Raw genomic sequence first — 21,040 nt, 5'->3', positions numbered from 1 at the left:
GTGTTCCTAGACAATTTTATTCAGTCATGTGTGGGGCATCGTGCAAGACACATACTTTGGGATGTCAATGTCTACAGACAAAAACCATGATTATATATACCAATACAACAATTGAAACTGCAGAAATGAAATTATATTCCCATAAGTTAAACCAAATCTCCATGTTTCACTACTACTGTGCATTTTGCATGCTTATCACAGAAGTTTCAATGAAATGATAAAGTCATGTAGGTGTTATGCAGACAAAGACAAAACTAGTTCTTCAATTGTGTAGGGGATATAATCTAATGATATACAAATAAAGTCAATTATTCTTAAGGACTAGGTTTTCAAGAACTAAATCTTAACCTTAACATATTAATTTGTTCAATCATCTTTCAAAGTATCATGGAACATATACTTCTGGGAAACAATGAAAGTATTTAAGATATGATTGATGAATGGATGGATGTCTGTTTAAAAGTCATCAACAAATATGCATATTTCAAGGTCAATTATACCTGACTATGTGGTATGGGCTTTGCTCATTTTGAAAGGCCATACAGTGGCCTACAGTTATCAATTTCTGCCATTGGGTCTCTAGTGACGAGTTGTCTCATTGGCAATCATACCACATTTTCTTTTTATATATATTCAGGACAAGAACATGATAATGGAATATGAATTTTAACTCTGTTTTGTACTTGACACACATGCTCAATCAAGATTTCAAACTAGCTACTTCACAAGATAACAGTCCACAAAAGACATATGCAACCAAGATACATTATTTGGACTCAAAACTAACCAGTTTCTGCTCTTACTCCTTTTAAGTCTGCTTGCTTAGCAGAGTTGTAGCAAATATCAATTTCAAAGTCTTTGGTTTGATATTGCCAAGGGATAGAAAGGAGGGACACATTATCAAGAGATGCCAATGGCAATTTTTAAGATATGACCATTAAACTTAAAAACATAAGTCAAAAAAATCATTTCAGTTTCAAATCTTTTTTATTTCTGTTATTATGCATTTTGATTCCTTTTCATTAAAAAATATACAAACATAACTGGACATATGCATAATTTGTGTCAAAATACAAAACAATTCTTAAAATTTACAAAGTACAAAAATATCAACTAACATTCAACTCCATAGATGTACTTTTACATCTAACGGCAATTTGATTGCAAAATAAAGTCAGGAAAACTCCTATATACCTAAAAACCAGTTTGTTATCTAACACTGTTACAAAATAACAAATAGTTTTGACTCGCCAACTTTCTGATTGAAATTTAATAGCTGTATGCTGAGAAAGTTCTGTCAAAATATTTAGAAAAGTTAACCTCAAAGTTGATACAAACTTTTTTATAAACATTATGCAAGTATATAAACCCCTAACGTTTCTTCCAACATCTCATTTCTAAACCCTAGATGAAAGAAAATATTATAAATCTGTTATAGCCTACTGAGAAACAGAGATTTTTATTCAATTAGCTGCCTATTTTCTAGATATAACTAGTTTATATAAACAAGAGATTTATAGAATTAACTTTTAATACTCGAAAGGGATTATTCTCTTCTAAAATAAATGAAAAAATATGAATTTCTCAAACCCATGCATGCAGTGTCTTAGTTCAATCTTCAAAGTAAAAATAAGTTCTGTTTTATTAAGATACCATAATGAATTCAATCATATTGACAAAGTAGCAAAATATTTCCAAAAACTCATTTGACAAATCGTAATATTTCTCTTTAATTAAGTTGTTAACTTGAAGTTAAAATTTGCAAAACACAATTGATCAAGATCATCATTAGAGATTTTTACAATTTTTCATTATTCTTTTGTTGGTTGGTTGCCATGTCTATTCTAATTTTACATCATGCCAGTTTTATTCAAAACCATTTTAAATTAAAATAAATGTCGTACTTATCTGGTTTTAATCTTTAATATGACTTTCATTATTGCACAACTTCTCTATTAATACAGATGCATGATAAAATCTTGAACAAAACATTACAAAAACTATTTATTATTGAGAGAAACAAATATTTTCAAGAGGAATTTATATTTAATTTTAACCCAATATATTTAATTTGATAAGTCTATTGGTTTAAATTACCCTATTAATACCATGCAGATTTGAGCAAGTTTACATTTTAAAGAACACATTGCCATCTAATTTTCATGTGCATGTTTTATTATGCTAGAATTCTCATTATTGGAATCAAAGACCTAAAGCACTGTTAGGAAAGAACAAGAGTGTCAATGAGCCATAACTTCATTCCAACATACACATAGAAAAATTTGATACCTCTAATGAAATTTTTTAGAGACAAAATTTCAAAGTATCTTCTACTTTCAAATAAATAAATACATCTCTAACATAATGTTAAACAAGTGTCTTGTAAATTCTCATCATTCAAACATCATTTAAACCACATTCAAGACAGTTCTCCATTATTTTTTTGTTCTGTGTATAAAACATCTATTTGGGGCAGTCCCACTACACTGTAATATGTGTTCAGCTCCTCATACAGGTCATAACACAAAGAACACATGTTCCATTTCTGAAAAAGAAAATGTACAAGATGTTAAGATTTTTAGGAGAAAACTGAACATTTACATATTTTTTGGTCTTTCAATTTCTTTCCAGTCGAGTTGGAAGTTTATAGTGATGATTGCATAATCTGTATACAAATGAAACTGAAGTTATAATAGAAGCTTTATACATAAAAAAATATTTATGATCTTTGTCCCTACAATTTTGAGTTTGCGGAGGCAGATTTAGAGAGAAACAAGCATCACTCAGGTGTACAGTCATTTGAGAACATACCAAAATTTGTAGTTATTTCCCCTTGTCAATTTAAATTTGATATATGCATGCAACACAATGTCCCTTATAGAATGGTATTTATGTTCTAACATTATAGGAAGGGTATACATGGCTACATCTGATATAATCTGATTATTAAGTGATATGTTGCTTTGTTTCAATTATAAATGATTTCTTGGCTGAAATTCTTGATTTCAAAAGCATAAACCTGTTATATAATATAGAACATGTATTTTTAAGATTTATATTACATTCTTATACAGCACAAATGAATACAACTTTTTTATGCATGAAATCAACTAGATTTATTATTTACCTGATCAAAAGATGTCTATGAAAATGTTATGTAATCCTGCCTTCAGTTGGTTTAAATCAAGTCTTCCATACAATATGAGGTACTATGATTTTCTTCAACCAATTCCATGAGTTTTATCCACCTTCCAACTTGAGAACATAACTTTTTTTTTTAATTTGATTGCTTTACTCAATGTTTCATACTTGTATATAGAGTTTCATACAATGGAAGATTTTAGGGTTTTCAGATTTTACTCGTCTAGAGCAGATGCAGAATGTATGCTTCGTCACAATTCCACATCAAAATGCTTTGAAGAAATGACAATATTTTGTAGAATCAAAACAGCACTCGAATAATACAACATTCAAAGTTTCACAAATATTGTTTTTTGAACACATTTTAAAGTTTTATCACAGACAACACTATGGCGGTAAAGTTACGACTGGTATTTGATTGGTCATACTACACAGTCAATCACTGGTCCATTTTCTTGTTGGTCGAAATGAAAAATATTTCTCGGATTGTCTGTATGATACTTTAATTGTCTAGAGCCATGCTGTTCATTCATTTTAGAAGGACTATACAGCAGAGGTTGGGAATGTGAGATTTTTCTCGGTGAGAACAACGAGTCTGAGTTTCCAGAATGTTTTCCCTGTTTTCCTTTATGTTGGGTTCTGTTACCTAAAAAGATAAAACAAAGCATATATATAATAGTGTTTAATTTGAAACAGTATAACTATCATCTGCCTCATAAGGACTCAAAAAGTTCAAAAAGAAACGTTTATTGAAGTAATTTCTGTAAAATATCTTCACAATAATTTTGATTAAAAATTTAAAAAAAAAAAATACCATATAAATAATTACTCAATTGGTATTGGTTTTGCAAATCAATTTTAAAAGCATTTTACACAAATCACAGTTTTCAATAAAGTATCAAATGAACAATATAATTATAGAAATTTATAAGCCAATAAATAATCGCCACCTCAAATATTTTTGATTATTTACACTTGTTTAGAACAGGTGCTCCCAATTATAGAATTTGGACACTATGGACAGATGGACATGATACTTAGTATCAATAGAAATGTTCTAATTGAATTGCTGGAATAATTTCCTGGTGTCAAAATATTTCCTCATGTTTATTTTTCCCCCTGATAAAACATACTACATTTCATCTGCAGGTTTTTTCCCCTGTCTGTCAGAATTTTTTATCTACTGATTTACTTAGATAATTTACTTGAGAGGGCCATTTTTTTACCTGTACTAGGCATACTATCATTTAGGAAAATAATTGATGAATTTAATCATACTCTCACTATAGCAAAGATCTTTAAAAAATGATATGTATTATATTCAAATCTTTGCTTTTTTTTAACCAGTGGAAGACAATTTGAAAGTTCCCCTTGAAATTTTTAAAGTCTTAATTTATTTAGTTTGATGGAGGTCATATCATATTGACACTACATCACTTGTACTGAAAAATCAATTTTGGTCTGTCCAACAATGAGATATGGAGATATATGAAGAAAAGCTACAGAAATGTTTATAAAGAGGAATCTCATTTCTATTGACTTAATTGATTTATATTATAGAAATAACTACATGGAACAGATAATTCAAGAAATCTGGGAGATCATTTTCAAAGAATCTTTAATGAAGAGGAATCTAGGCATACTAAACCTTTGGTGTGTTTATTTTCATCCTACTATCAGATGATAAAGGTTCTTCACCACTGAGGTTTGAATTGATAATTCTGTTTTCTTAACACTTTAATTTGGGAAGTATTGGTCATTCCTGGGTCTCTAAACTTTAATGTTTATAATTTTTATATCTTGTCTATTTGCATTGAAAACATTATGTAAAAACAAAGATGTTTAACCATCAATTTCAGTTGGATGAACTTGGTTCTTATCTTGACTTTGTACCTCTGAGCTATATAATAAAATTCAAATATCTATCCTTGTGTTAACAAACTAGGTTAAAACACTTTTAGAAATGTCTAATAGCAATTCTAAATGACTTAACTCCCAAAATACTGTCTTGCATCCCTAATGACAATGCTACTTTCCCTAATGCAAAAAAAAACCCAACAAAATATTCCCTCTATCCCTACTCCTAAATTTTGTTGTTTTAAAAATATTAGTTATTACACATCAATCCAAATTATTTAGTCTTTCACACTTTTTGTTCCAAAAATGTAAATAACATTAAAACTGCATAATTTTAGATTCCTTACCTGTAGAATGTGGCGATCGACTTGTTTCATCATCACTGTTGCCACGCCCACTATCACTGGTTGATCCTATACTGTGACTATCATCTCCTTGTCTTTTATCCTTATCCTAAAAAATAGAAAAAGATTGGTTAGGATGTAGCTATGTTGATTTTAAAGCTCACTAAAACCATGAGAATTGTATAATCTTTCATCCTAAGATGAGTGAGGAGTTTTTTCTTATTGTCAAGTGGCAAATGTTTCATCCATAGGTTTGATTTATTCAAAGAAGTTTTACTTCTATATTAAATAAAAATTTCCTGATTCTCTGTACCTGCAGTAGGAATCAATCTGTCAGGCTTTTAGTCAGAACAGTAGAATTATATTTTTAAAATTTAGAAAAATACATAAATTGACAACATATTGTCAAGGTCCATAACTCTTGCCCTTGGGTCTTATAAAATTACAGGAAATTAGTAGAGACTATGTAACTAGCACATTGTGATAAAGATCTTATCAACATTTCCCTAACCTAAGGTCCAAAATGAGTTATATAGATGATAGGATGTAGATATGGCTAGCTGTGGGTGGACACACTCATAGGTTAGAGTTCAAGGACATTTTATTTCTTTTGAAAAATTAAAATGGCTCTTTCCATTTAAAAAACTAAAATTTTGAATAAAATTTATGTTCGATGCTATATTCCTCACAAATTAAAGTCAGTTAGCAAAGATTTTATCAAAATGCAATATTTTTTTAAATTTCACTCTTCATTGGACTAACACCATAGAATCTTCTTATCTTTGCTAAATAATTACTAACAACTTTTTTTCTTTTTTTCTTTCAAAGTTTGTTTTGGTCATTTCTTTTCAAGTGGGTTGGACCTCTGACCCTAGCTGGGCACAGCGCTAGGGTCAGATTGAGTACAACTTCAAACATTAGGAAGCTAATTATGTACCATGTATGTATAATAAACAGTTAAGGTTTTAATTAAAAAGTCAGGTACTTTTCATTATAATGTAGAAAAGCCATTGTACCCATGGATGAGTTATCAATAACAACGCCTAAGTGACTTTTTTATCATTATGAAAAACAGGCTTTACAAACTTTATTGAATAAGTTATGAAAAGTTAGTGGTTTTTTATTATCATAAATAAAAGCATTATATTTTAGATAAGTTATCTTGCTGTTTTGTATTAGAGGGGCTTATTGTCTGCACTTTTTTCAATGGGTGTAATGGTGAAAGAGAAAATCAATTTCCATGGTTAAAGTTTGTCATTTCTAAATCATCTCCGATCATTATCGCCATATTAAATATTAAATCTTTGTCAAAGTGCTGACACTTTTTATAAAAGGTGAATTAAGTAGCTGAAGTTCCACACATTATAGGCTTAGCTCTAAAATTAAAACTTCACAATGTTTGCATTATTCTCAGTTTATTTATCAATTTTGTAAATTATGGGGTGGCAACCCTTAGATAACAAGTGTGGTTTTCTGTTAAATATTTTTATAAAATATTTTCTGACTTTGTATGACACCTATGATGAATCAATTAAGCCAATTTGTGTCCATAAAACCAACCTTTATCCCATAATTGATTGGTGAGAAATGAGCTATTAAAATTTTATAAATTTGTAAATTCAAAGAAAGGACTGATTCTGTAAATCTTGGGACTGAACATTAGGCAGATCAATATACAGTGAAATTTTGTAAAATTGGCTAATTAATATGTTAAATGGGAAGACATGTTATAAATATTTAATTAACTTCCTGTAACAATTCATAACTATAAACCATATAGTGTTATCAATCAACTGAAAAAAGTTTCACATATTTGTTTATTAAGACCTTAAAATGGTGTAATACCTAACAACTAGTAGTTTATAACATGTACAAAGAGTCTCTATAACCTTTTCAAACTGTTGGAGGTATAGAGTAGTTGGTGGGAAGGAAGGACATTTCTGCCAGTTTTTTTCTAGTAGAGCCTAGTGAGACCAGACAAACATTCGTTAGTCTGTATTTTGGTAGATATTAGAATCTAAAAGTTATCCTAGTTTCCACAAGAAGTACACCCGGCCCTTTGAATTTCCCAATCCATCCAAACTTCTCCTTTTTTTAAAGCAATTATCTGCCTACTTTATTTCTTTAAAACATATCAACTTCAATCTAAACAAAATTAACACCACAGATTTCTATGCAAAACTATAAAATTTACTGTAATTCACATATTTTACTTATTTTTACAAATTTCATTCTAATGAAAAGCTATGCAACTCAATACAAAGAATCTGATGTCTCCAATTAACCTTTTTTTCACTTTTTTATTGTTATTTTCAGAACACAGAGAAATTCATTCATGAAGCACTTACTAACAACACGTTTGCTAATAACTATAATATTAAAACCAACTTCTAAATAATTAACATCATACTGGGTCGGAAAAATCAACCTATATTGAATTAACATGCCATGTTGACTGATTTTTTTTAATTATAAGATAAAGGGAAACAGGATTCAGCATTAATGTTTTAAATACACCTGCTTAAAAGTAATTATGTTTTCACATTGATCATTTCAAATGTGAAGATGAACTGAGGTGTAGTGAATTAGGTTTATACAATTCTCATGTTTGTGTCAATTAACAATAATAAAACATGCTGTGTTTTTTCATTAGATATTACAAGATCAGATGCATTACTGCACTCAGCAATGCAAAAGAAGCTCCTTGTGCAGCAAAGTGTAAGTTTAACACTTATGATTTTTTAAGTAGACAAAAACATTAAAATTCACATTTTATTGATAACTAAACATGAAATATAGCCTCAGTATGTCAGTACTTTATCTATATCTAACTCTGATTACATCAATATTGAAAGCCTCTCCCCGTATTTTATCTGCCACCCACTGGGTTTTGACAAATATTGACAATCTTACATCCTAAATTTTATAAATGTTCACTGAACAGCTTCCAATGCCAATCATCGAAATCATTCTATAAGTTTTGATAAAATTTAGTAGAAAATTCAATTAACATTAGATGGTTTTCTTGTGTGTTTATTTCAAAATTGAAGTCATTGAACACTTGATCGACTTGATCGAGGTGTGAATTCAAAATCCTTTTTGAACAACTAAACACCATCACAGAACCTGGCAAGCTTGAAATATTTCCAAATAAACTTGTAACAATTATCAATGTGTTCAAACGCTTGGATGATCTGGCTTTTGTTAGTTTATCTGCATCTTTGGGCTTGATTAAATTTAAATTCAGATCTTTAATTGGTGATGAAAATCTTGGATGACATCTTTCATGCCTGGAAGGTTCTTGTCAGTATGTTTTTTGGTTTGTAATTTACAAACTATAATTTTAAGTCCTGTATAATTTTAAATATGACTCTATTACTGAATCAGCAAAGTCAATTAACTGATTTTATTCTTTCAAATCTATAATTTACTATTGAAAATAGTTATAGTTGACATTAACATGATTAATAAGGAAACTTATGATTGCTTCTTGTATATTTATCTTGTGACTTTTTTATATTTAAATTAAATGATGCAAATTTTTCTGCACCAGATGCACATATATTTTAGAAGCGTTCTTGCTTTTTTAAGCGCATTTAAACATAATTTAACAATCTGCTGACATGTGACATATAGCAGTGAAAAAATAAAATAGATCTATAGTAAACCAGTTGGAAAAAAACAGATTGTTTAATTAAGTTCTTTCATACAAAAGAGAAAAAGAAAACTTTAATTTATTGAAAGTGAAAGTTATTTCCTATAAATAAATTGACCAATGATAAAGATACTGCAGACTGAAACATTACATTTTTCATCTTCCTTAAATTAACTGCAGTTTTTGTGTGTATTTAACCTTCTGACAGAGGTAAAACAGGTAAAACAACATCATCAATAATATAAGTGATAGGATTTATGAGTTTTAAGGTGAAAATCGTATTCCCTGACATTCCAAATGATGATTTCAGTGCTAATTTACCATTCCCTAGAACATGATTGATGGTGCCCCTTAATTACTGTTAAACTTGATAAACTACTGACTTATCTCCCTGCTTCATTACTTTACCACATTGAAGACTCCTAAAATGGAGAACCAACTGTCAAAATTTAAAGTCAAAAGCCCCTCCAAGATGTAAACAGAAAAAAAATTTGATTGTTTAAGTGTGAGTACTTCAGTTTTATGAGTTTTTGTTTTCAAGTGGTGCCAAAAATTAGTCTTTCAATCATTGACTATCTATATGGGTGACCAGATCCAAGGGTAAATGTCTGGTGTAGTAAAAACATGCACACTTTAAGCATTAGCATTATCTACCACTGCAGACTTTTAATATCTGTGGTTAGACAAAATCTGACAAATTTTGAAACGTAGTCTCTTTCACTATGTCCTAATAGTCCCTAAAACAGTTGGCCTGTTCTGTTTACGCCATTTTGGTTTTCATGCTCTTAATCATTTTTCTAAAACTTTAATTTCTAGCATGTCCAATAAATGGTTTTAAAGTTACTACTGGAGTAATGTGCGCATGGAAAATCCTATCATATCTTGAAGGAGAATTAAATTTAATTAAAAATTTACCAATTTGAATCTTTATCAGTATTGCTATCAAACAATGAATTAGAAACGGAAATCATGTTTCTTCTCTTACCATGCTTACCTATTAAAAACATGTTTTCAATCATCAAGAGCCAAACTATGCTAATTACAACAAGTAACATTTTTAGATAGAAACAAATGCACTATTAATTGCATGTTTCATTTCAAATCTGCCTGTCTTGACATTGAGAATGTTATGGTTGGTTTGTGTGAAGCAATACAACTGAAGTGAACCACCTAATCCAGTACACCTTCTAGGACACACTATCTCTCTAATAGTTTATCTTTAGACCTGATGTCTGGATTGATAATTATAATAATCACAAAAGTATCTTCATATTTTAAGGCTTATGTCAGAATGTCATTTACAAAGGTGAGACATCTTTAAGTTTTTTTTGCTACTACACACTGGTGTACTCATTTGCATTCTACAAGATCTGTGCATAACAGAGTGATTCAAAATCTGTTCTTGCAGTGGTGGATCCAGGGGGAGGGTTCCAGTGGTTGGAACCCCCCTTTTTTTTCTGTATGATCAATGCATTTGAATGAGGACATATAGTTGAAATCCCCCCTTTGTCCTGGGTTGGGAACCCCCCCCCCCCCCCCCCCCTGTTTTCAAAATGGCTGGATCTACCTTTGTCTTGAATGCTGGGCATGTCTAAAGGACATGTGCAAGGGTTGGACTAAACATTCCATAAATATGATTTCAGAGTGCATACTTATATATGGGTTGTTGAACCTATGGTATCTGCTAATTTAAGTCCTTTCTTTAATCTTTTGGATAAAACCATAAACAAATATACAGATGCACAGACATATTTGTCTTTTATTGAAAGACTTCATGTTGACATTAAGATATATTTTAGTGCTTTGTTTTGTAAGATAGCTGTCAAATACCCAATATCTTCTTCATTTCAAAGATTGTTCCATGTCTTGATGTCCGACCCCTCAAGTCATTCTAAAATCTTCTTTTCAATCATGAGGGATTTATATTTATAACAACTGTGTTGTAAAAAATATCAAAACTAAAATTTATATTAGCATGTGTTTTGGGAAATTTCAATTCATTAAATCAATTATTTATTAGCTAAAACTAAAGATTGGAGTTAACAAAAGTTCACAAACTATTTGCTCCAAGAGATAAAACTCTAGTTTAAGAGCACCTCAGACTCATAAAATTCAGGATTTCTGTTGTAATCTTGTTTACAAAATATTTATGTTCCTACAGATCTGTCAGATTTTCTAATGTCAGTAGCAGTCAAGAGCTTATCAACAAGATAGCCACCAATGTGAATGGGCCTAATAGGCAAAGATTTTTTTATCATGTCTTATCTTGGTATCTTGTAAAACAAGTTACTGCTCTTTAGATTCAGCTGAAGATAAACTGCTAAATGAATGAGATCTCAGTTAGTTGTATGCCTGTAATGAAGTTGAGTCCAGTCCATGGACCCAGCTCTCATTTTCACTTTTGCCCCAAATCTTTCTGCAGCATTAACTGCTTGAGGAATGTACATAAAACTTATTCTGACATTAGGTTATTAAAAAATAAAGTTGAGAATTAAAGATATTTTAATGAGGCTGGAAAATGACAGGGTTAACACTTAATAATTTAGATCTGACCAGATTTCATCTCTGTGTATCACTGTTTATGTTGACAATATAATGATCACCTGTCCTCCGAGTTTACAAATTCAATACCAGTGGAGGGATGTTTGGCTAGTACTTAAAAACATGGGATTTTTTTCACCTGTCCAGTTTAGGAAATCAAATATAATCCTGTCCAAATAAGTCATTGAGAAACAATTTGACCATCAATGAATTGAGGATATTAAACTTATGGTATAACGTCCAGATTTCACATGAAAGAAAAAGGCATACTGTAAAACATGGTATGGTACGATGGTATGGTATGTGTTATGGTATGATGGTATGGTACGAATACCATCATACCATGGTATGCATGAATGGTACCATGGTATGGTATGATGGTATGGTACAAATTACTATACCATGGTACAAATTATTATACCATGGAATAAAGCATGGTATGGTTTTTCAAAAGAGGAAATTTTGAAAAGTTAATAACCTATTCTTAAACAGGATTTTATAAATTATCTGTTTTCTTTTCTTTCTTTTTTGACCTATTTCAAAACAAAACTTTTTTTGCAAGTTGAAATGGTACTTTATTTTTCACAACTTCCTGTTAACTTTGGGATAAACTATAAATAGGAGACAGAAATGAACTACATTGGTTAGAGGTATAGGGCGAGGGTTGAGATCTCACAAAACATGCTTAACACTATCACATGTGTTGCACCTGTACCAAGTCTGGAACCTCTGCTCTAGTCTTTTTTTTCTTTTTTTTTTTTTTTTTCATTTACATGTTTCGGAGTTTATTGGCACGTTTATTTTATATAAACTAGTACACATTTTTGTTCAGAAAACGGCCATATAACTTCTACCCCCACCCCCCTTTTTGAAGTTAAATTATTGCTCCCTTTGGAGTCAGCTTCAGCCCGCCTCCTGGTGCAAGATTTTTTCGCTGTGTAAAAGACTTTTTTGTTTTGCCTTTGGCTGTTTTCTACTCTTTAGTCGGGTTGTTTCTTTGACACATTACCCGTTTCCATTCTAAATTTTATGAAGGATTTACTATACTTAAAGGCAGTTACATATATGCTGTTTATGTTTCTCCTTTGAGGAAGCACCGTAAAGAAAAAAATGGACTGCAAATTCAATGTGATTAGTGTGAATCTTAAGATTCTTGTAAACAACAGGTACATGTAAGATCAGTTCTCAGAGACAAATTATGTCCAAAAACACTTTAAGTGTCTAGGAACAGATTACAGGAATCCCATTTTCATAAAAACAGTTAACAACATTACAAATTTTAACAGAACAGATAACAGCCAGTGGGTTGAAAACAGTTAACAGTTTAATTTTGTCTAAAATAACAGTTAAAACACAAAGGCAAAAACAGGTTAACACAAAAAGGTATTGCCCCCCCCCCCCCCCCCCCCCCCCCCTCCTTCCTTGTAGGTCAGTATGTTGATCATTTTCTTATACTTATAGTTCAAAATCAGTCTAACATATAAAAGATACTACATCATTCATTAATATTATTGAGAAATTAGAACCTAATTAGCCTTTTGGTTTCGTATAATATAACAAAGATGTTTACTAATCTTCCTCAAACGTCCTGTTAAACGAGCCCAGGACAGTTTTGAAAAATCAAGCTCCGCCGTCATTATAATTGACCTTGAAATCCATTTTAAAGAAACCTATTCTTATCTCTATCTGCACAGAAATAGCTGTCACTCTCAGCATGTATTAAAAAAAAATGAAATAAAGTTGTTTAATAAAATCACACATAATAAAAAAAAAGAATCATTCGTTGGTTGATATTGTGTATTAACTTCCATAATGCACATTGTTTTTACATATAAATGAAGAAAACAAAATACACTCTACAACATGTGGTATCTATCAACTAACATAGTATTATATTAGTGACAGTTTAATTGGAAAGTATGGTGTTTTCTAATCCACACAGGAGATGCATTCACCTTTTATTCACATTTTTAGTGGAATTTCGTGGCCATAGATGTAGACAGAATATGCAACTGTTTAAAGTGTCATATTTCAAAACAATATAAAAGTTGACCATTGACAGAAGGTTATGCAATAAAACTTTAACTGCATTATCTAGATTATAATCTAAAGATATGCAGTACTTCCCAAAATTTTAAAGAATAATTGACAGCCATTTACAATGTGTCAGAACAGGACATTATATCTATCTTATCTTAACTTAATAGTTATCTGAGATGTTTAAATTGAATTTTCTCTTGTTTTCTGTTCACAGCTTTATACATGTAAGTGATAGTCTATCTGGTTTGTCTGCATCTATTTTGTAAAATATTATTTTCATCACTAAAACAGATACATAATGTCAACAAATTAAAAAAAAAATCATATTTCATATTACCTAAATTAATTTTAAAAAATTTCCTACTTCCATGCTTCATACCATCAAGTTATACCATTGTATAATAATTTGTACCATGGTATAGGAATTCGTACCATGGTATACGAATTTGTACCATACCATCATACCATACCATGGTACCAGTCATGCATACCATGGTATGATGGTATTGGTACCATACCATCATACCATAACACATACCATACCATCATACCATACCATGTTTTACAGTATGCCAAAGAAAAACACAGGTCTAGAAATGTTTCAAGAGAGTTTTAAAATAAATAGTTCTCAACCCACTAAATATGTTTTTAGAGAAATTTTCAAACTTTTTGAACATAACAAGATTCCAACCTTTTGCATTGTACTCTATAAGAATATAAGAAAAAAAAGTTGAATTTGTCTTTTATAGTTACTATTTAAGAATTTTCCATGAACCAAATTAACACTGCACTGATGTCAGCAGTCTCTTTACATTTTGAATGAAAATAAGATCTAGAAAACTGATTTGTTTCACTATAACAAAATTATGATTGTAGTTTGCTTCTTTTATTTTAGTTAATGCAAACCTTAAATTGTTATTTTATAGAAATCAAATAAATTAACTTTTATAAACCTCTCTATTTACATATCATTAATGAAAATAATTGGTGAAAGACAAAATGTAATTATCTTATCAGTAATCAGCTGTGTTATCATGGGGCACTGAACTACACTTGGAGTTATCTGCTACTGAAACTTGTTTTTTCCTCAAATTAGAGATAAGCTGAAATTTTAAAGACTTTCAGAAGCCAGCATTTAATTAGGCACTAGGTTGAAACTGACAACTAACATGCAGCTTCTTGTATTTTACAAAGAGTCCTTAATTGTTGTTTTATTAGCGGTAAAGAAAAGTTATCAGTATTTTAAATGTTTAGGGTGTTTGTGTAACAGGTTACTTAGATTGTTAATAAACTTTAAGTGATATATTTGTACAACAATTAATTGAATTTATTCACTCATGTTAATTTGGCAGACTTTGCAAATGTAAAATTGGCGAAAAACAAAACAATTTGAAAATCCAAACTTTTTAAAACTTCACAATTTTCATAAACAGATATTGATCAAGCGTTCAAACTTTATATACTGAAGAGGATTTTTATTGCAATGTTTTTACAGATAAACCTTAACCTTGTTCATGCTATTATAGCTGTTTAATGGTGCTTTATAGATTTATATCAATCCCCCTACAACATACATTTATTACAGAAATATATCATATCTAATTTATTTTTAACATCTAGTATCTGTTAAAACCATTTGGAATGGCAAAAAACTGATTTTCAAAACCATTTATTTACCTCATCTCCAGGGAATGAAAACACCTGGCATAAAAAATATCAATAGTTCTGTCAGGTGAGAAGGTTTTTACATTTCAGAGATTTAACTTGGGTATACATTTGCTTAGGGAATTCAGATTAGAAGGAATGCGTACTTGTTAAAAAGCTCATTCAAAGAAATGAAGTCAAATTTATAGAAACTTTATCATTCTCTAAACTCTAAAACACAACTCTAAAATGACAAAAAACTGAAAAACTTCTAATCAAGAACTAATATTAATGAAGAGGGAACTTGGGCCCTTAGAATATGAACAAATTATTAAAAGATTATATATAAAAAAAAATAAAAAATTGATGATTTAAGAAATATTACTCCCCCTTAATTTCTATTTATGTTGGGGACATATATTGGTAAAAAAAAAAGGATTTTACCTTAGACCCACATATGCTTGGTATTGGATCTATTTTTCTTTAAGGTAAAAGACTACTATCACCACCCAAACCATAGTGACAAGAAGCAATGGCGATTGACACCAGAAAAAGACATCTTATCTTGAGACTATAATAAAAAGACTTACCGACAAACATTTTATCAAATGGATGGTTGGTCTTTGAAGGAAGCTGTAAAGCATCTATGTGATCCTGATCATCATCAATAGAGAAACTGACTTCCTTCTTTTTCTTCTTGTCGCTACAGAGAATTGAATCATCTGGAAGTGAGAACACGGTCACACTCGGGTCAATCACATGTCCACCAGAATAATAATCTGACTTTGATTTAGTTGCTTTGGCATTTCTATCAACTCTCCGTAAGAAAATTATAACAGCAATGATAATTGTGGATGCTACAATTGTCAATGATACAAGAACAATCACGATAACCATGTTTGTAGTGTTAGATGCAGCAGTTTGTTCTCCTGTACCTATTACAACTGTCAATGTCATAAAACTTTTCTGGGGATAAACACCCTTGTCAGATACCTCTATTTCTAAACTGAACGTGGTCCCTGGACTCACATCAATGTCTTTTTCTAAAAATATAGCACCACTTTTAGGATCTATGGAGAAATATGCAGCAGTATTCAAAATGGAAAATACCAAATCACTATTTTCATCCTTGTCTTTGTCGTAAGCTACAACAGTGGTAATGATACGACCAGCTTTAGAAGACTGACTGATAGAGAAAGTATTGTTGGCATAGTTAGGACCTTTGATTTCTGGACGGTGGTCATTCATGTCCTTCACTGTGACTACAACACTAGCAGTACTAGTTCTTGGAGGATACCCTAAATCATAAGCTATGACATAAAATCCATATGATGGCTGTGTTTCTCTATCCAGGACCTTGTTCGTTGTTATCTGACCATGTGGTAGTACTAGGAATGGCAAGTCAATAGGTGTGCCTTTAGGTAGATTGAACACTATTTTTGCATTGTCACCTTCGTCCAAATCTTGTGCAAAAAGCTGTCCTATTTCAATTCCTGACTCTTTATTCTCAAAAACTTCCATTGGAAATACTTCTTTCTCGAATTTTGGTGAATTATCATTCAGATCTAAAATCTTAACTACTATATCTGCAGTACCAGTCATTGATGGTGTTCCCTGATCAATAGCAAAGATTTTTGTTGTTATAGTTGGTGTTTGTTCCCTGTCTAACTCAATACCAGCTCGTACTACTCCTGTCGTTGAATCTACAGAGAATATTTTACTCCCCTCATTGTCAAGGAAATAGAAAATTTCTGCATTTTTACCTTGGTCACTGTCTATAGCAAATACCTGTACGATTACATCTCCTTTCTTGTTCCCTTCAAATATTGTCTCTGTGTATTGAATAGATGAAAATTTTGGCGGACTATCATTTTCATCATCAATTTCAATGTTAAACTCAGAAGATACATTAAAAGGTGGCTTTCCATTATCCTGACATGAAATTGAAACACGGTGGTTTGGAATTTGCTCACGGTCAAGTTTTTGTTTCACAACTACATTATATTCCTTATTCCCAAGTAACATCAATTCGAAATAGTCCGACATCATTGTACAATAGACATTACCGTTATCTCCTGTGTCATCATCGTGGACGGCAATGTGAGCAACGGCAGTTCCTTTATTTGCGTACTCTGTGATATGAGCTACATTTGAGCCAGATAAAAGGTTTACTACAATTACAGGTGCACTATTTCCCACATCTTCAACAACTACTATAACACGAGTTTGTGAGGTGAGGGGCTGATCAGCAGTGTCACTAGCCTCTATTATTATTTGATATTTTTTCCCTGGTGCATATGAAAGTTTTTTAGAGACTCGTAATTCCCCGGTTAAATGATCTATTGAAAAGAGGTTAAGAATTGTGTCAGACTGATGAGACGAAAGCCTGTAAGTCACCCTACCATTATCACCTTCATCAAGATCTACAGCTTTGATGGTGCCGATAACAGAGCTAATGTTTACATCCTCCTTCACGGTGATGTCATATTGAGGTTTCTCAAAGTTTGGCGGGTTGTCATTGACATCAGTGATGATAATGTTAGCGAAAAGGGTACCAGATTGTGGAGGTGACCCACCATCTTTGGCAACAATTTCAAGTTGATAAGAACTCTTTGTCTCACGGTCCAAGGTTTTTTCCACTTTCAATCGGACAATTGAAGTTCCATCCAATTTTTTCTCAAATTCTATCGAAAACGGTGTGTGTTGGCAGGAGACACCTGATAAGTTTGGAGGGAATAAGTATCACTAGTGTCTCTGTCTCTGGCGCCATCTATTGTTACCTTGGTACCAACTAAAGATGCTTCTGATAAAGACAGAGTTATGTTTGGTTTATCGAAAACAGGAGCATTGTCATTCAAGTCATTAACATTAATTTTTACTGGAATTTTAGGAAGAAACTGGTCCTCGTAGACTGAACAGCTATGTCTAAGCTCAGTGAACAAATTTTAGTAAATTCACAAACTGATTCCCTGTCTAATATGCCTTTTGTTTCCAATCTGCTCGTTCTTTCGTCTATCTTGAATAGGGATAAAATCTGGCTATCTGTTCCAAGAAAAGTATATTTAAGATTTCCAAAGTCATCCTTCCCTGCTAAGTCCTTTAAGTTAGTACTATTAGATATAGTTCCTATGTATGTTGCAGGGGTGTCTGTTTCGTCAACATTGTAAACCACAGAATTTCCATCAATTACAGAATAAATGTTTAAAAGAAGAAAACACTGAAAAACATGAATTGCTGCCATTTTCAGTATTTAACTATCAGCATGGCCTGGAAACGTAAGTCGATAATAAGTATGTCTGATTTACGTACTTTTTATATGGTCGCTTTTTCCTATTTTAATTAATAGTAGTCCTTTTAAATAATGATGACACTGTTTCGAATAGGAATAATTCTTTCATTAAAAATCCAATATCTTAATAAGAAGCACTGTTTAACTAGTTCTTGAAAAGTCTACAAAGATTCACAACATCAGAGACGGGGACAGTCAACTAATCCTCTATGTTGAAGCAGGAATCACGGCTCATCAGACCACCACTTCTAACAAATCTGTAAATGTAATATTGGAATAAATATTTACATTTAGTTTTATACACAAAAGCACAACAATGGAACTTTGAGCTAATTGTTTACAATTATAATAAGTAAACATAACCATGCTCTATAGACATGAAAAAGTTAAATCCGTTTTCTTTTGAGAAAATTTGTTGAATGTTTGTAAAACTAATACAGAAAATTCCTCAATTGTTGAAAAGTACAATTTATACATCCCCCTATTGAAGCAAACTATACCTGCCTACAAATCGTGAAATCAATCAACAAGTTTACAAAGTGACTGAGAAATGTTTTCAAACTTGTAATTAACTCAGCTGGCTTCTGTGTGATCTTCTGTCAATAACACACTTAGCTCCTCCTTCTGACATACCTCTAATCCAATGAAAGGCTTAGGAAACGTACAATTTTATTTCTTTCTGATTGACAATTTATTACTATTATTACCATGCAAGGTGCCCCACATGCTTTTAATCATGAAGTATGAAATATTGATGAAGGTCATAATTGTTTTATTTAAATATAAGGTGGCTACTGTGTAAGTTTATAGATTAATTGAAATTTGAGTATCTGTCTATAATTATCACCCAATTTTTTTTTAAACACAACTTGAGAAAACCACACCTTCAACCAACTAGCTAAAGTCAAAATTAATTTTAAACTACAACAGTAAAATTATTGTATCCAATGTTTAAGTTTACTCAATAATATTATAATTTATATCTTTTTGTAAACACTGATATGAATGTTTTTATTTTTAAGTCAAAATAATATTCTTCGTCTCCTATATCAAATTGTTTGATCATTCATTTCTTATCACCTTTAAGTTTTGATATTTTTCAGTAGAAAGTTCAATAATTGGTCTAATCAAAATAAGTGCTATCAAATATATCAAGAAACTGACATTTTATTTTGAGATTGATTATCTATTATTATATTATGCAACATACAAAATATATATTGATAGAAAAATTAGGCATTTTAAAAACATTGTCACATTTCATCTATCAATCAAAATCTGACATCGATAATTCATTTATTGATATAAACTCAGGTTTATGATAAAAAAAATATCAAAAATATTAATAATATTCAGCTTAAATATCCTAAGTACATGGACTGAATAAATTATTTACAAACAAGAAAAAAAATCCAATAAAAATTGTATGTCCTTCATTAGAAATTCAAAAACACATAAATAACCAGTATTTTTCCATAAAATGTCAATTTGTATATTTATTTCTTTGCTAATTTGTGGGACAATACATACATCACATTTTTTAGTATGCAAAAAATCTAATTTTCTCAGGTATTTAACCCAAAATAAAATAAACTGGTTGTGGAGTGGTGAAGAGGACAAATTTATATAAAGTAAAATAATACATACATGTAAGGATGACCAGCATCAACTAACGGGCTGTTTATTTGGTAAAGTTTCTTATGTTATTGAAGTTATGTGTGTAGGGATTTGCATCATGCACTTCTGTGTTCTTCCAAGAATTTAAAAAGAGCACCATGGAAGTCAACATAGCACTGGTTTTCCAAACAATATAGACCCTATACATTCTATTATAAATTCAACTAAGATAGACCAATGGTAGAAAATATAGCACTCAGGTACAACCAAGAACCAAAGGGACAGCAACTCATTGACACCAAGGATATCTAGAGACTGTATGCAACATATATGAAGTTTTTTTGGGAGAGGAAGGATTTCATCAAACAAATCAATTATTTTTCATTAGAATGGTCTTTACAAGCAAAGCACTCAAATGTCAGCAAAAAAACCTTACCTTTCAATTAAGTCAATGGTTAAACTTCCAAACTCACTTAACCTTATGTTTTGAAGTCCTCATATCAAATTTTATGCATATATACAAACTTCAAGATAAATTTTTTAAAGGAAAGTAAATGCCATTTTAACCAGATAAAGTGCAAGTTTCTCACCTTTATGAAGACTAATGGTTAAGTAACCAGGTGTGCTTGTTTCAGAGGATTACTTGCATCTTTTAAACAACCTAGTATAATCTTCGTCCCTATCAACAGATTATTAATATTAAGCTCAATTTTCTTGTTGCTAAAATAATTCTTACAGATATATATATATATCCTTAAACTTCATAGTTTCATCTATAAGACAACTGACCTATTATGGAAAAGTGAAATTGTCTTCATTAAGTACATTACCATTACTGAATGCTATTTCACCACTCAGTGGTGGACAGCAGTGGAGAAATATATATAAGAAATATTTAAACTGCAACAGGAG

The 21,040-nt window shown here is 30.9% G+C and overlaps 1 long non-coding RNA gene and 1 pseudogene across 1 annotated transcript; both read right to left on the bottom strand.

The window, feature by feature from the left end:
- Positions 1 to 968: 968 nt before the first annotated feature.
- Positions 969 to 5,462, bottom strand: LOC139506911 (uncharacterized). Its single transcript, XR_011660453.1, has 3 exons — positions 5,346 to 5,462; positions 3,128 to 3,787; positions 969 to 2,545 (listed from the first exon to the last, which is right to left on the bottom strand). It is a non-coding gene; the product is annotated as an uncharacterized lncRNA (long non-coding RNA).
- Positions 5,463 to 15,705: 10,243 nt separating this feature from the next.
- Positions 15,706 to 20,816, bottom strand: LOC139506912 (protocadherin-1-like; annotated as a pseudogene).
- Between the last annotated feature and the right edge of the window lie 224 nt (positions 20,817 to 21,040).

The sequence above is a fragment of the Mytilus edulis genome, unplaced genomic scaffold (genome assembly GCF_963676685.1).
Source record: "Mytilus edulis unplaced genomic scaffold, xbMytEdul2.2 SCAFFOLD_1718, whole genome shotgun sequence".
NCBI lineage: Eukaryota > Metazoa > Mollusca > Bivalvia > Mytilida > Mytilidae > Mytilus > Mytilus edulis.
The sequence above is the reverse complement of the archived record's forward strand: the minus strand, read 5'-3'. Positions and strand labels throughout refer to the sequence as shown.